The sequence below is a fragment of the Gobius niger genome (assembly GCF_951799975.1).
Source record: "Gobius niger genome assembly, chromosome: 2".
In the NCBI taxonomy this organism is placed as follows: Eukaryota; Metazoa; Chordata; class Actinopteri; order Gobiiformes; family Gobiidae; genus Gobius; species Gobius niger.
This window is the reverse complement of record NC_136853.1, coordinates 416,071-430,427: the sequence shown is the minus strand read 5'-3', so window position 1 is coordinate 430,427 and position 14,357 is coordinate 416,071.

Sequence of the window (14,357 nt, the reverse complement as noted above, 5' to 3'; positions counted from 1 at the left end):
GGTCATATTCTTTTTTTTCCCCTGTCCATAAAACCTATTCACGGATAGATTATTTTTTTATAGATAAAAATCTAATTCCTCTTATCACCCAATGTGATTACAATACAATAGTAACTTCAGACCACGCTCCACTGTCCTTAACGCTACAGATACCTGTTTCACAAGCCTCATATCATCCTTGGCGCCTTAATAGTCAATGGCTTGCAGATAATGATTTTGTAAATTTTATTATTATTTTTGGAAAATAATAGAACACCGGGTATGTCAAACCTGACAATATGGGAAGCTTTGAAAGCTTATATTCGGGGCCAAATTATATCATTCTGTGCCCAAAAAAACAAAATCCAACAGGAAAATCTAAAGAGATTAACAGAGGACCTAATGAAAATTGATTCGTTGATAGCTAACTCCCCTTCGCAAGATTTGTTAAAGCAACGAACAATGCTTCAAACGGAGTTTAACCTTTTGTCAACCAAACATATTGTAAATTGAATCAATAAAACCCGTCATAAGACCTATGAACACGGCGAAAAGATAGGTCGAATTCTCTGCTCAGTGTATTCCTGAAATAAAGATGAGACCGTTTTAAAGTACACAAATCATTCCCAAATTAGATTTTTCACAAGTATTACTCGGCATTGTATACATCTGAATCCATGAAAGATCCCAATTTATTTAAATCTTTTTTTGATAAGTTAAATATGCCAACTATTGAGCTCCAAATTGCAGATGACTTAGACAAGCCGTTCACAGAGTCAGAACTCTTAACAGCTGTGAAATCTATGCAAAATGGTAAAAGTCCAGGCCCGATGGATTCCCTAGTGAATTTTTCAAAAAGTTCAATAAGGAGTTATCTCCAATTCTACTATCTGTATATCAGGAGTCTTTAGTGTCTGGCAGGCTTCCTCAGACTATGCGACAGGCGACAATTTCACTTATTCTTAAAAAAGAGAAGAATCAATTGGAATGTGGGTCTTACCGTCCTATCTCACTACTTAACCTAGATAGTAAAATACTTGCAGAAATAATTGCTCAGCGCTTAGAAACTGTTGTGCCTTCTCTGATCTCAGATGATCAGACCGGATTATCAAAAATCGTCAGTTATCTTCAAATATACGCAGGCTTTTCATTATGTTGTATAGTCCCACCGCACCCAAGGCCACGGAGGTAATAATAGCATTCGATGCTGAAAAGGCCTTTGACCGGGTGGAGTGGGATTTTCTTTTTTATACCCTGGGTCGTTTTGGTTTTGGACAGAAATGTATCCGCTGGATTGAAATCCTTTATTCACTACCTGTAGCAGCAGTGCGCACAAATAACAATATCTCTAAATTCTTTCAGCTCCAACGCGGCACTAGACAAGGCTGCCCATTGTCCCCACTTCTTTTTGCCCTTACAATAGAACCCTTGGCCATAGCACTTAGATGGAACGCTGATATAAAAGGAATAGTAAGAAATGGCATTGAAAACAAAGTGTCATTATATGCTGACGACATGCTTTTATATTTGACTGATCCATGTGCCAGTTTACCAAAAGCTCTTGACCTGCTTCATTTATACGGGAAAATGTCCGGATATAAAATTAATATACAGAAAAGTGAACTTATGCCACTCGATCCAACCCGCCAGGAAGCTTCATTTCACTCTTTATCTCTTCCTATTAAAATGAGTTCAAACTAAATTAAATATTTGGGTATTTGGGTGACTCAGAGATTTAAAGATCTTTATGATGCAAATTTCCCCCCACTTCTGAATAGTTTAAAAAAAGATCTGGACCGTTGGAATTTACTGCCATTATCTCTAGGGGGTAGAATAAATATTGTAAAAATGAATATCATGCCACATTTTTTGTTTCTTTTTCAATGTATTCCAATCTTTCTAACAAAATCTTTTTTTGCTTCTATAAATAAGCTAATAACCACTTTTATATGGAATAACAAGACTCCCCGAATAAGAAAGGAAATGCTACAACGGCACCGTCAGCATGGTGGACTCTCTCTCCCCAGCTTTCAATATTATTATTGGTCTGCCAATATTAAATATGTGCTACACTGGATTCCTTTACCTCAGGGTGACCGTGGTCCAAAGTGGTTACAACTTGAACAGGCATCATGCTCACCTGTCTCTTTACATGCCTTGGCTTGTTCTAAGCTGCCTTTTCCACAACCTATATCTCTATATTGTAGTAACCCAGTTGTTACACATTCCTTAAAAATATGGACCCAATTTGGACGTACTTTCTCCCTGATATGTTTAAAGATGCTCCCTTAGTTAAGAAGAATATGTTTGGGCCCTCTGTAACAGATAATGTTTTTAAAATGTGGGCCTACCGTGGGGTGAAAACGGTTAAAGATTTATATTTAGACGGAACGTTTGTGACATTTGAAAATTTGGTAGAACAATTCAGTGTCCCTCGAACACACTTTTTTAGATATCTTCAACTACGCAGCTTTGACTCATCTCATTTGAAGTGTTTTCCATCACTTCCAGCAGAGCCCCTTTTAGACAACATTTTCACAATGCCTCCGAGGTCTAAAGACACTATTGGCAAAATCTATTCGTTACTTACTTTAGATCATTTAAAACCTCTGCATATATTAAAATCAAAGTGGGAAAAGGAACTTGATATTGGATTGACAGATGAAATGTGGCAAGCTGCTATTGATGGTATACATTCATCCTCAATATGTCAAAGACACAGAGTTATTCAGTTCAAAGTGGTCCATCTGGTCAAAAGTTACATCATTCATGGCAATATTTTTTTCTCAATATATTGAATTTAATTGTGTGACTGTGACAGGCCTACACTTGTGTTGTAGACAAACTTGGAGGCTGTGCCTCTGATGCCGCTCTGACAAAAACTGTAATGTTGGTGTTAACAAAAAACAAACATTTTAAAATTACTTCTAAAAGGGGCCAATTAAACAGGCCTGTTACAAATCAAAAATGGTTCAGAAGAGTGAGAAATACTACTTAAGTAAGGTTACAACTGTACTAAATTTGGAGTGTGTGCTATTTTCAGGAAAGACATTTCAGTTTAGGTGTAATTTTCGATATATATAAAAAAGCCATATTTTTATTAATTTTTTAACTAAAGAAGCTTTTTACATGTTTTTGTCACAATGTCCTTCTAAATGTACAAAGAAGCTGCTTCTTGTCCTGATTCCTATGATGGTTCACATTAGCAATTTGAACAAAGTCTGTTGTTTTAACAGTCATTTGAATATGGAGAGGGGACTGTTTTATTTAGCCAGGCCAGAGGACATCAAAATAGGTGGTCCTGAACAGGTTAATGGCGATAATTTGTTTAGCGTCCGATAAGAGTCTCGCGTTAACGCAGCACATTAATGCCGATAACGGCCCACCACTAAAGAATATATAAAAATAGGATAAAAATTGGAACAGATTATATACAGTAGAATATCGAGGCGCAAAGTTACAGTCCTAGTGCAGGATGTCAATAAGTGACGCTGGTCCAGGGAATAAAGTGCAGCTGATACAGAGATTATTGCACATGTACTTCACAGTCTTATTGCACAGTCTGACAGCAGTGGGGATGAAGGACCTGCTCCGTCCTGCACTGAGGGTGTCTCAGTCTGCCACTGAGAGAGCTGCTCAGCTCCTCTACAGTCCCGTGCAGTGGGTGGGAGGTGTTGTCCATGATGGAGGTGAGCTTGGCTAACACCCTCCTGTCCCCCAGGGGGCAGCCCAGGACGGAGCTCTGTGCGGCCCGGGGCCCAGCACACGGCAGCGTAGTGGAGAGCAGAGGCCTGGTCACTCAGAAGGACCTCAGTCTCCTCAGAAGGACCTCAGTCTCCTCAGAAGGACCTCAGTCTCCTCAGAAGGACCTCAGTCTCCTCAGAAGGACCTCAGTCTGAAGGACCTCAGTCTCCTCAGAAGGACCTCAGTCTCCTCAGAGGGACCTCAGTCTGATGGACCTCAGTCTCCTCAGAAGGACCTCAGTCTCCTCAGAAGGAGCTCAGTCTCCTCAGAAGGACCTCAGTCTCCTCAGAAGGACCTCAGTCTCCTCAGAAGGAGCTCAGTCTCCTCAGAAGGACCTCAGTCTCCTCAGAGGGACCTCAGTCTGATGGACCTCAGTCTCCTCAGAAGGACCTCAGTCTCCTCTGAAGGACCTCAGTCTCCTCAGAAGGACCTCAGTCTCCTCAGAAGGAGCTCAGTCTCCTCAGAAGGACCTCAGTCTCCTCAGAAGGACCTCAGTCTCCTCAGAAGGAGCTCAGTCTCCTCAGAAGGACCTCAGTCTCCTCAGAGGGACCTCAGTCTGAAGGACCTCAGTCTCCTCAGAGGGACCTCAGTCTCCTCAGAAGGACCTCAGTCTCCTCAGAAGGACCTCAGTCTGAAGGACCTCAGTCTCCTCAGAGGGACCTCAGTCTCCTCAGAGGGACCTCAGTCTGAAGGACCTCAGTCTCCTCAGAGGGACCTCAGTCTCCTCAGAGGGACCTCAGTCTCCTCAGAGGGACCTCAGTCTCCTCAGAGGGACCTCAGTCTCCTCAGAGGGACCTCAGTCTCCTCAGAGGGACCTCAGTCTCCTCAGAAGGAGCTCAGTCTCCTCAGAAGGACCTCAGTCTCCTCAGAAGGACCTCAGTCTGAAGGACCTCAGTCTCCTCAGAGGGACCTCAGTCTCCTCAGAAGGACCTCAGTCTGAAGGACCTCAGTCTCCTCAGAGGGACCTCAGTCTCCTCAGAGGGACCTCAGTCTGAAGGACCTCAGTCTCCTCAGAGGGACCTCAGTCTCCTCAGAGGGACCTCAGTCTCCTCAGAAGGAGCTCAGTCTCCTCAGAAGGAGCTCAGTCTCCTCAGAAGGAGCTCAGTCTCCTCAGAAGGACCTCAGTCTCCTCAGAAGGACCTCAGTCTGAAGGACCTCAGTCTCCTCAGAGGGACCTCAGTCTCCTCAGAAGGACCTCAGTCTCCTCAGAGGGACCTCAGTCTCCTCAGAGGGACCTCAGTCTCCTCTGAAGGACCTCAGTCTGAAGGACCTCAGTCTCCTCAGAGGGACCTCAGTCTCCTCAGAAGGACCTCAGTCTGAAGGACCTCAGTCTCCTCAGAGGGACCTCAGTCTCCTCAGAAGGACCTCAGTCTCCTCAGAAGGACCTCAGTCTCCTCAGAAGGACCTCAGTCTCCTCTGAAGGACCTCAGTCTCCTCAGAAGGAGCTCAGTCTCCTCAGAAGGACCTCAGTCTCCTCAGAAGGACCTCAGTCTCCTCAGAAGGGCCTCAGTCTCCTCAGAAGGAGCTCAGTCTCCTCAGAAGGACCTCAGTCTGAAGGACCTCAGTCTCCTCAGAGGGACCTCAGTCTCCTCAGAAGGACCTCAGTCTCCTCTGAAGGACCTCAGTCTCCTCAGAAGGACCTCAGTCTCCTCAGAAGGACCTCAGTCTGAAGGACCTCAGTCTCCTCAGAGGGACCTCAGTCTGAAGGACCTCAGTCTCCTCAGAGGGACCTCAGTCTCCTCAGAAGGACCTCAGTCTCCTCAGAAGGACCTCAGTCTGAAGGACCTCAGTCTCCTCAGAGGGACCTCAGTCTCCTCAGAGGGACCTCAGTCTGAAGGACCTCAGTCTCCTCAGAGGGACCTCAGTCTCCTCAGAGGGACCTCAGTCTCCTCAGAGGGACCTCAGTCTCCTCAGAGGGACCTCAGTCTCCTCAGAGGGACCTCAGTCTCCTCAGAAGGAGCTCAGTCTCCTCAGAAGGACCTCAGTCTCCTCAGAAGGACCTCAGTCTGAAGGACCTCAGTCTCCTCAGAGGGACCTCAGTCTCCTCAGAAGGACCTCAGTCTGAAGGACCTCAGTCTCCTCAGAGGGACCTCAGTCTCCTCAGAGGGACCTCAGTCTGAAGGACCTCAGTCTCCTCAGAGGGACCTCAGTCTCCTCAGAGGGACCTCAGTCTCCTCAGAAGGAGCTCAGTCTCCTCAGAAGGAGCTCAGTCTCCTCAGAAGGAGCTCAGTCTCCTCAGAAGGACCTCAGTCTCCTCAGAAGGACCTCAGTCTGAAGGACCTCAGTCTCCTCAGAGGGACCTCAGTCTCCTCAGAAGGACCTCAGTCTCCTCAGAGGGACCTCAGTCTCCTCAGAGGGACCTCAGTCTCCTCTGAAGGACCTCAGTCTGAAGGACCTCAGTCTCCTCAGAGGGACCTCAGTCTCCTCAGAAGGACCTCAGTCTGAAGGACCTCAGTCTCCTCAGAGGGACCTCAGTCTCCTCAGAAGGACCTCAGTCTCCTCAGAAGGACCTCAGTCTCCTCAGAAGGACCTCAGTCTCCTCTGAAGGACCTCAGTCTCCTCAGAAGGAGCTCAGTCTCCTCAGAAGGACCTCAGTCTCCTCAGAAGGACCTCAGTCTCCTCAGAAGGGCCTCAGTCTCCTCAGAAGGAGCTCAGTCTCCTCAGAAGGACCTCAGTCTGAAGGACCTCAGTCTCCTCAGAGGGACCTCAGTCTCCTCAGAAGGACCTCAGTCTCCTCTGAAGGACCTCAGTCTCCTCAGAAGGACCTCAGTCTCCTCAGAAGGACCTCAGTCTCCTCAGAGGGACCTCAGTCTCCTCAGAGGGACCTCAGTCTCCTCTGAAGGACCTCAGTCTCCTCTGAAGGACCTCAGTCTCCTCAGAAGGACCTCAGTCTCCTCAGAAGGACCTCAGTCTCCTCAGAGGGACCTCAGTCTCCTCAGAGGGACCTCAGTCTCCTCTGAAGGACCTCAGTCTCCTCAGAAGGACCTCAGTCTCCTCAGAAGGAGCTCAGTCTCCTCAGAAGGACCTCAGTCTGAAGGACCTCAGTCTCCTCAGAGGGACCTCAGTCTCCTCAGAAGGACCTCAGTCTCCTCAGAAGGACCTCAGTCTCCTCAGAAGGACCTCAGTCTCCTCAGAAGGACCTCAGTCTCCTCAGAAGGAGCTCAGTCTCCTCAGAAGGACCTCAGTCTCCTCAGAAGGAGCTCAGTCTCCTCAGAAGGACCTCAGTCTGAAGGACCTCAGTCTCCTCAGAGGGACCTCAGTCTCCTCAGAAGGACCTCAGTCTCCTCAGAAGGACCTCAGTCTCCTCAGAAGGAGCTCAGTCTCCTCTGAAGGACCTCAGTCTCCTCAGAAGGACCTCAGTCTCCTCAGAAGGACCTCAGTCTCCTCAGAAGGACCTCAGTCTCCTCAGAAGGACCTCAGTCTCCTCAGAAGGACCTCAGTCTCCTCAGAAGGAGCTCAGTCTCCTCAGAAGGACCTCAGTCTCCTCAGAAGGGCCTCAGTCTCCTCAGAAGGAGCTCAGTCTCCTCAGAAGGACCTCAGTCTGAAGGACCTCAGTCTCCTCAGAGGGACCTCAGTCTCCTCAGAAGGACCTCAGTCTCCTCTGAAGGACCTCAGTCTCCTCAGAAGGACCTCAGTCTCCTCAGAAGGACCTCAGTCTCCTCAGAGGGACCTCAGTCTCCTCAGAGGGACCTCAGTCTCCTCTGAAGGACCTCAGTCTCCTCAGAAGGACCTCAGTCTCCTCAGAAGGAGCTCAGTCTCCTCAGAAGGACCTCAGTCTGAAGGACCTCAGTCTCCTCAGAGGGACCTCAGTCTCCTCAGAAGGACCTCAGTCTCCTCAGAAGGACCTCAGTCTCCTCAGAAGGACCTCAGTCTCCTCAGAAGGACCTCAGTCTCCTCAGAAGGAGCTCAGTCTCCTCAGAAGGACCTCAGTCTCCTCAGAAGGAGCTCAGTCTCCTCAGAAGGACCTCAGTCTGAAGGACCTCAGTCTCCTCAGAGGGACCTCAGTCTCCTCAGAAGGACCTCAGTCTCCTCAGAAGGACCTCAGTCTCCTCAGAAGGAGCTCAGTCTCCTCTGAAGGACCTCAGTCTCCTCAGAAGGACCTCAGTCTCCTCAGAAGGACCTCAGTCTCCTCAGAAGGACCTCAGTCTCCTCAGAAGGACCTCAGTCTCCTCAGAAGGACCTCAGTCTCCTCAGAAGGAGCTCAGTCTCCTCAGAAGGACCTCAGTCTCCTCAGAAGGAGCTCAGTCTCCTCAGAAGGACCTCAGTCTCCTCTGAAGGACCTCAGTCTCCTCAGAGGGACCTCAGTCTCCTCAGAAGGACCTCAGTCTCCTCAGAAGGACCTCAGTCTCCTCAGAAGGAGCTCAGTCTCCTCAGAAGGACCTCAGTCTCCTCAGAAGGAGCTCAGTCTCCTCAGAAGGACCTCAGTCTGAAGGACCTCAGTCTCCTCAGAGGGACCTCAGTCTCCTCAGAAGGACCTCAGTCTCCTCAGAAGGACCTCAGTCTCCTCAGAAGGAGCTCAGTCTCCTCAGAAGGACCTCAGTCTGAAGGACCTCAGTCTCCTCAGAGGGACCTCAGTCTCCTCAGAAGGACCTCAGTCTCCTCAGAAGGACCTCAGTCTCCTCAGAAGGACCTCAGTCTCCTCAGAAGGACTCAGTCTCCTCAGAAGGACCTCAGTCTCCTCTGAAGGACCTCAGTCTCCTCAGAAGGAGCTCAGTCTCCTCAGAAGGGCCTCAGTCTCCTCTGAAGGACCTCAGTCTGAAGGACCTCAGTCTCCTCAGAAGGACCTCAGTCTCCTCAGAAGGACCTCAGTCTCCTCAGAAGGAGCTCAGTCTCCTCAGAAGGACCTCAGTCTGAAGGACCTCAGTCTCCTCAGAGGGACCTCAGTCTCCTCAGAAGGACCTCAGTCTCCTCAGAAGGACCTCAGTCTCCTCAGAAGGACCTCAGTCTCCTCAGAAGGACTCAGTCTCCTCAGAAGGACCTCAGTCTCCTCAGAAGGACTCAGTCTCCTCAGAAGGACCTCAGTCTCCTCTGAAGGACCTCAGTCTCCTCAGAAGGAGCTCAGTCTCCTCAGAAGGGCCTCAGTCTCCTCAGAAGGACCTCAGTCTCCTCTGAAGGACCTCAGTCTCCTCAGAAGGACCTCAGTCTCCTCAGAAGGACCTCAGTCTCCTCAGAAGGACCTCAGTCTCCTCAGAAGGACCTCAGTCTGAAGGACCTCAGTCTCCTCAGAGGGACCTCAGTCTCCTCAGAAGGACCTCAGTCTCCTCAGAAGGACCTCAGTCTCCTCAGAAGGACCTCAGTCTCCTCAGAAGGACTCAGTCTCCTCAGAAGGACCTCAGTCTCCTCAGAAGGACCTCAGTCTCCTCAGAGGGACCTCAGTCTCCTCAGAAGGACCTCAGTCTCCTCAGAAGGACCTCAGTCTCCTCAGAAGGACCTCAGTCTCCTCAGAAGGACCTCAGTCTCCTCTGAAGGACCTCAGTCTCCTCAGAAGGACCTCAGTCTCCTCAGAAGGACCTCAGTCTCCTCAGAAGGACCTCAGTCTCCTCAGAGGGACCTCAGTCTCCTCAGAAGGACCTCAGTCTCCTCAGAAGGACCTCAGTCTCCTCAGAAGGTGGAGGCGACTTTGGCCCTTCTTGTACAGGGAGTTGGTGTTGTGGGACCAGTCCAGTTTATTGTTGAGGTGAACACCCAGGTACTTGAAACTGTCCACCTCCTCATTGTCCTCCCCCTGGATGTTCAGCGGTGTGTGCGGTAGTGGCTTCCTCGTGAAGTCCATCACCATCTCCTTCGTCTTACTTTTTGTATTTATTGGTGTGTTTGGTCGGGACAGTGCATGTTAATGAACATACATGGGTCTCATGCATGTAAACGAGCCACACCAGAGTGTAGCCTTGGGATAATTTCCATCCGTCGTCCCCCATGTGCACTCACAAACACACTCACATACATCCTGGCCTATTGTACATGTTTTTAGTGGTGGGGGAAACCGGAGAACCCGGAGGAAACCTACACAGACACGGGGAGAACATGCAAACTCCACACAGAAAGACCCCGTCCTGGTGGGACCGATGCAACCGCTTTAAACACTAGTCTGGAGCCCTGCATGAAGGTATTAAAGGTAACTCACTCACCTTTCCTCATCACTTCAGTATTAAAGGTAATTCACTCACCTTTCCTCATCACTTCAGTATTAAAGGTAACTCACTCACCTTTCCTCATCACTTCAGTATTAAAGGTAACTCACTCACCTTTCCTCATCACTTCAGTATTAAAGGTAACTCACTCACCTTTCCTCATCACTTCAGTATTAAAGGTAACTCACTCACCTTTCATCACTTCAGTATTAAAGGTAACTCACTCACCTTTCCTCATCACTTCAGTATTAAAGGTAACTCACTCACCTTTCCTCATCACTTCAGTATTAAAGGTAACTCACTCACCTTTCCTCATCACTTCAGTATTAAAGGTAACTCACTCACCTTTCCTCATCACTTCAGTATTAAAGGTAACTCACTCACCTTTCCTCATCACTTCAGTATTAAAGGTAACTCACTCACCTTTCCTCATCACTTCAGTATTAAAGGTAACTCACTCACCTTTCCTCATCACTTCAGTATTAAAGGTAACTCACTCACCTTTCCTCATCACTTCAGTATTAAAGGTAACTCACTCACCTTTCATCACTTCAGTATTAAAGGTAACTCACTCACCTTTCCTCATCACTTCAGTATTAAAGGTAACTCACTCACCTTTCCTCATCACTTCAGTATTAAAGGTAACTCTCTCACCTTTCCTCATCACTTCAGTATTAAAGGTAACTCACTCACCTTTCCTCATCACTTCAGTGTTAAAGGTAACTCACTCACCTTTCCTCATCACTTCAGTATTAAAGGTAACTCACTCACCTTTCCTCATCACTTCAGTATTAAAGGTAACTCACTCACCTTTCATCACTTCAGTATTAAAGGTAACTCACTCACCTTTCCTCATCACTTCAGTATTAAAGGTAACTCACTCACCTTTCCTCATCACTTCACATTAAAGGTAACTCACTCACCTTTCCTCATCACTTCAGTATTAAAGGTAACTCACTCACCTTTCCTCATCACTTCACATTAAAGGTAACTCACTCACCTTTCCTTATCACTTCAGTATTAAAGGTAACTCACTCACCTTTCCTCATCACTTCAGTATTAAAGGTAACTCACTCACCTTTCCTCATCACTTCAGTATTAAAGGTAACTCACTCACCTTTCCTCATCACTTCACATTAAAGGTAACTCACTCACCTTTCCTCATCACTTCAGTATTAAAGGTAACACACTCACCTTTCCTCATCACTTCACATTAAAGGTAACACACTCACCTTTCCTCATCACTTCACATTAAAGGTAACTCTCTCACCTTTCCTCATCACTTCAGTATTAAAGGTAACTCACTCACCTTTCCTCATCACTTCAGTATTAAAGGTAATTCACTCACCTTTCCTCATCACTTCAGTATTAAAGGTAACTCACTCACCTTTCCTCATCACTTCACATTAAAGGTAACTCTCTCACCTTTCCTCATCACTTCAGTATTAAAGGTAACTCACTCACCTTTCCTCATCACTTCAGTATTAAAGGTAACTCACTCACCTTTCCTCATCACTTCAGTATTAAAGGTAATTCACTCACCTTTCCTCATCACTTCAGTATTAAAGGTAACTCACTCACCTTTCCTCATCACTTCAGTATTAAAGGTAACTCTCTCACCTTTCCTCATCACTTCACATTAAAGGTAACTCACTCACCTTTCATCACTTCAGTATTAAAGGTAACTCACTCACCTTTCCTCATCACTTCAGTATTAAAGGTAACTCTCTCACCTTTCCTCATCACTTCAGTATTAAAGGTAACTCACTCACCTTTCCTCATCACTTCAGTATTAAAGGTAACTCACTCACCTTTCCTCATCACTTCAGTATTAAAGGTAACTCACTCACCTTTCCTTATCACTTCAGTATTAAAGGTAACTCACTCACCTTTCCTCATCACTTCAGTATTAAAGGTAACTCACTCACCTTTCCTCATCACTTCAGTATTAAAGGTAACTCACTCACCTTTCCTCATCACTTCAGTATTAAAGGTAACTCACTCACCTTTCCTCATCACTTCAGTATTAAAGGTAACTCACTCACCTTTCCTCATCACTTCAGTATTAAAGGTAACTCACTCACCTTTCCTCATCACTTCAGTATTAAAGGTAACTCACTCACCTTTCCTCATCACTTCAGTATTAAAGGTAACTCACTCACCTTTCCTCATCACTTCAGTATTAAAGGTAACTCACTCACCTTTCCTCATCACTTCACATTAAAGGTAACTCACTCACCTTTCCTCATCACTTCAGCATTAAAGGTAACTCACTCACCTTTCCTCATCACTTCAGTATTAAAGGTAACTCACTCACCTTTCCTCATCACTTCACATTAAAGGTAACTCACTCACCTTTCCTCATCACTTCAGTATTAAAGGTAACTCACTCACCTTTCCTCATCACTTCAGTATTAAAGGTAACTCACTCACCTTTCCTCATCACTTCAGCATTAAAGGTAACTCACTCACCTTTCCTCATCACTTCAGTATTAAAGGTAACTCACTCACCTTTCCTCATCACTGGTCGGGACAGTGCATGCTGATGAACATACATGGGTCTCATGCATGTAAACGAGCCACACCGGAGTGCAGTCTTGGGATAATTTCCATCCGTCGTCCCCCATGTGCACTCTCAAACACACTCTCAGTCATCTGTGTCTATTGTACATGTTTTAGTGGTAGGGTAAACCTTCGCAGACACGGGGAGAACATGCGACCTCCACACAGAAAGGCCCCGTCCAGGTGGGAATCGAACCTTCTAGCTGTGAAGCACGAGCACTAACCACTGCACTACCATTCTGTACTATTTCATTTAACAATGATATTACTCAAGTAGAAGTAAAAAAATACTTCATTAATTAAAAACCAGACAGGTCCATTTCTCACAGCGGTGAATGTGCAAACAAACAGGAAGCACAGTCAGCCAATCAGCGAAGGGCTGCCTTTGATAAGGAGTTATTAGTGGTTTGCGTTAAAGGTCCTATATCCTGCAAAATCGACTTTTTGGAGCTTTTAGCCATGTTGTTTTGCTATTTCCTTATCAAAAACACCCCAGAGTGGTTTGTGGCTTCATTCACGCAGCTCTCAGTAATCCTCCTGAATCCTGCTCTCTGAGGCTCCGCCCTCCTGCTCTCTGAGGCTCCGCCCTCTCCTGGTGAACGACTGAGTGTTCAGTTGTGTCGTCACAGCGGAACGGAAGTGCTCGACGTCTGTAAAGTAATGTCTTACAGCCTGATTTTAATTTGTAAAACAGCTTTTTCATTATTTCTGTCGTAAGAGAGAAACAAAAAAAACAAAAAAAACAAAAAAAAAGAATAAAAAAGGCTGTGCCCGAGGTGCTTCCAGGTCAGCTGAGGCCAAAACAAACCCTGAGCGTCTGAACAGATCAGTCATGTTTGCGCTGCAGCTGAAGATGGAGCTCGTTATAACTGGACACACCTGTTCTTTATTCTTACCTAACGATCATGTCACAGAGAAAAAGAAGCGCGTTTGGCTACGAGGACGAGGAGTTTATTCAACCTTTTTCAAGAAGAGGCCACTCAGCTGTTTTTTTCTCCGGGATTCAGTGACTTTCACCAAAATATTGTTTTTCTGTGACTGTCACTGATGGATGTTTGATGAACCTTCACCAGGACCAAAGTGGATTAACTTTTATAACCAACGTGAGTCCCATAATGTAAACAGCGATGGACCAGAGGGTGAGTCCAAACGCGGGTTAGCTTGTGTGTTAGCATACTAGCTTGTGTGTTAGCATATTAGCATGTGTGTTAGCTTGTGTGTTAGCATATTAGCATGTGTGTTAGCTTGTGTTTTAGCATATTAGCATGTGTGTTAGCATATTAGCTTGTGTGTTAGCATATTAGCTTGTGTGTTAGCATATTAGCATGTGTTTTAGCCATTTATGAAGCTGTGTTGCAGATGTCAACTCCGTATAACTGCATCGTGAAGTAACTTCACTTATTGCTGTTTATTTATATTACGGTAAAGTATGTGCGGAGAGAGTTGTCTCTTCCGGGTTTGAAAAATACCTCCAGAAAACACTTATATTTATCACTAAAATGAGTGCTCCATAATGGTAGAGGTACAATATATCATATACATGCCTATACTTCACTTTGGAATGGCTAAAATAGCAGGATACAGATCCTTTAATATTCGTGCAGGATTATAAATCAGGAAACTCGATGTGTTTTTATCATTTACCGCTCGCTCTCTCTGCTGTTCGTAGATTGTAATTGAGGGACTTCCTCATGAGTGACGCTGCCCCCGGGGGCGGGGGGGAGCTGTCTTTGAGCGTACATATTATATTGTATTGATATTGTTTTGGTGAATATCTAATTTCTGATACAATCCACATGAATCAAACATGGGCACAATGTTCTCACCTTTTATTATATTGACATAATCAAAAGCATAATGATTATAATCTGCTGTGATAATGCGAGCTGTAGAAGTTTGTGGATCAAACTCAGTGTGCTCTTCTTCAGGGCAAGCTCTGCG